Genomic DNA, 1,841 nt, shown 5'->3' with positions numbered 1-1,841 from the left:
GATTTCTCACTTTCTGTCTCTCTGTCTGTGTCTGGGGAGCGTGTGTGCCCTATAGTAAAAACCTTTCAAAAAAAAAAAAAAGCTGCTGATTGGCTTATCCTATGGGGGCAGGGAAAGGTAAGAATTAGAAAGACAAAAAAGAGCAGCCGAGGGCTAAGTTTAAAAAAAATTTTTTTAATTAAAATATGTATAGAGAGAGATGGAAAGAGGCAGAGAGAATAAGTGAAGTGTTCTAACCTGGCTCTTGGCTAGACTGGGCAGCAGGAGGGTGAAGTCTGGGCAAAGGGTCGTCAGTGGTGGAAATCAATGCTTAATTTTTTTTTTTTTTGGGAAGGTTTTGCTATAGGGCGCGTGCACTCACCAGATGGACAGAGAGAGACAGAGAGACAGAAAGCGAGAAATCACCCCCCCTGGGGGTATGGCCATGTCACAATCCCTTCTCTATTCTCCTCTCGGGATCTTGGGCACACATGCACATACGCCCAGCGTGAGTTTTAAGCCACTGGGTCCGGGATGTGAACCGCGGTCGACTATGTGGGAGTCCAGTGACATAGCCATTATGCTAACTGCTGGTCCCAATGCTTAACTTTTTGAGGAACCATCAAAATGTTTTCCACAGAGTCTGTATCATTTTACACTCCCAATAACAATGTATAAAGTTTCCTGTTTCTCCCCATCAGTGCCAACACTTGTTATTTTTGTTTTTTTCTTTTCAGCCCACTGGATGTGAAGTGGTATCTCACTATGGTTTTGATTTACATTTTCCATTGCGCTTTCTTTTTTTTTTTTTTTCCCTTTTTTTTTTTTTAAACCCTTTAGTTCTCTAGTTTGATTGTTAGTATTTTTTTTAAAGAATTATTTATTCATTCATTCATTACAGTTTGACCAGAGAGAGACACATAGAGAGAAGGAAAGTGAGAAAGCAAGCCACCGGGTTCAGGACTGGAACTGTGGTGGGCCATGCAGGCGTGTCCAGCACCTTAACCACCCCGCCACCTGCTGGTCACATTCCCATTCACTTTCAAGCCCAGTACAATGTCTGTTACATGTGTGTCTCTCAGTGTGGCTAGCAAATTATTATTTGGGGGTTGGAAGAAAGTAGAAGGGAGAAATTATAAGAAAATAGCAAAAGTTATTTTATGAAAAACTGTAAGACAATTAACAGACCTCTAATAGTATGTAAAGCCAAAAGTAGAGCAAGAAAGTATTACAGGGGCCAGGCAGTGATATGGTGGTTAAGACAGCTGGATCCATGTGGCCCACTGTGCAGTTTGAGCCCCAGACCTGGTGGCTTGAAAAACAGGCTAAGAGTGTGTGTGTTTTGTTTTGTTTTTGTATTTGTAACCAGAATTCCAAGAGGAGAATGTATTGCACACTGAGGGGTGCTTTCTCAGTTTTCCTCTCTTTCTCTCTCCTGTAAGCACATGTGTCCTTTGCAAATTAAAATACTAGGTCATTGGAAAAGTCATGATGTATTTTTCTATGTGTTTCTATGCAAAATGTGTCTTGTGCTTGCTTCAGCAGCACATATACTAAAATTGGAAAGATACAGAGAAGATTAGCATGGCCCCTGTGCAAGGATGACATGCATTCTTGAAGTGTTCTGTATTTTTAATTTTTTTTAAAGTGTCTTGACTTTTCCAACAACTTGATAAATAAATAAAGGATTATAGAATAATATTCTGCAGCCTTAGTAACTGAAGGACTTCAGATAAGGTGGAAGCCAATGGAAGTTGTAACCATGTCCAGCGAAGGCAGCAGAAATAGCAATGCCAAATGGAAGAAGCTAATAGGGAAGATGATGAATTTAACCACCAATACCACATGATAACCCTCATTCA

General features: G+C 40.5%; 1 non-coding gene across 1 annotated transcript; it reads left to right on the top strand.

The window, feature by feature from the left end:
• The first annotated feature begins 1,508 nt into the window (after positions 1-1,508).
• LOC114006963 (U6 spliceosomal RNA) lies at positions 1,509-1,613 on the top strand. Its single transcript, XR_003548614.1, has one exon. It is a non-coding gene; the product is annotated as a U6 spliceosomal RNA (small nuclear RNA).
• Positions 1,614-1,841: the final 228 nt, after the last annotated feature.

Source organism: Tupaia chinensis, unplaced genomic scaffold (genome assembly GCF_000334495.1).
Source record: "Tupaia chinensis unplaced genomic scaffold, TupChi_1.0 Scaffold000104_1, whole genome shotgun sequence".
NCBI classification, from domain to species: Eukaryota; Metazoa; Chordata; class Mammalia; order Scandentia; family Tupaiidae; genus Tupaia; species Tupaia belangeri.
The sequence above is the reverse complement of the archived record's forward strand: the minus strand, read 5'-3'. Positions and strand labels throughout refer to the sequence as shown.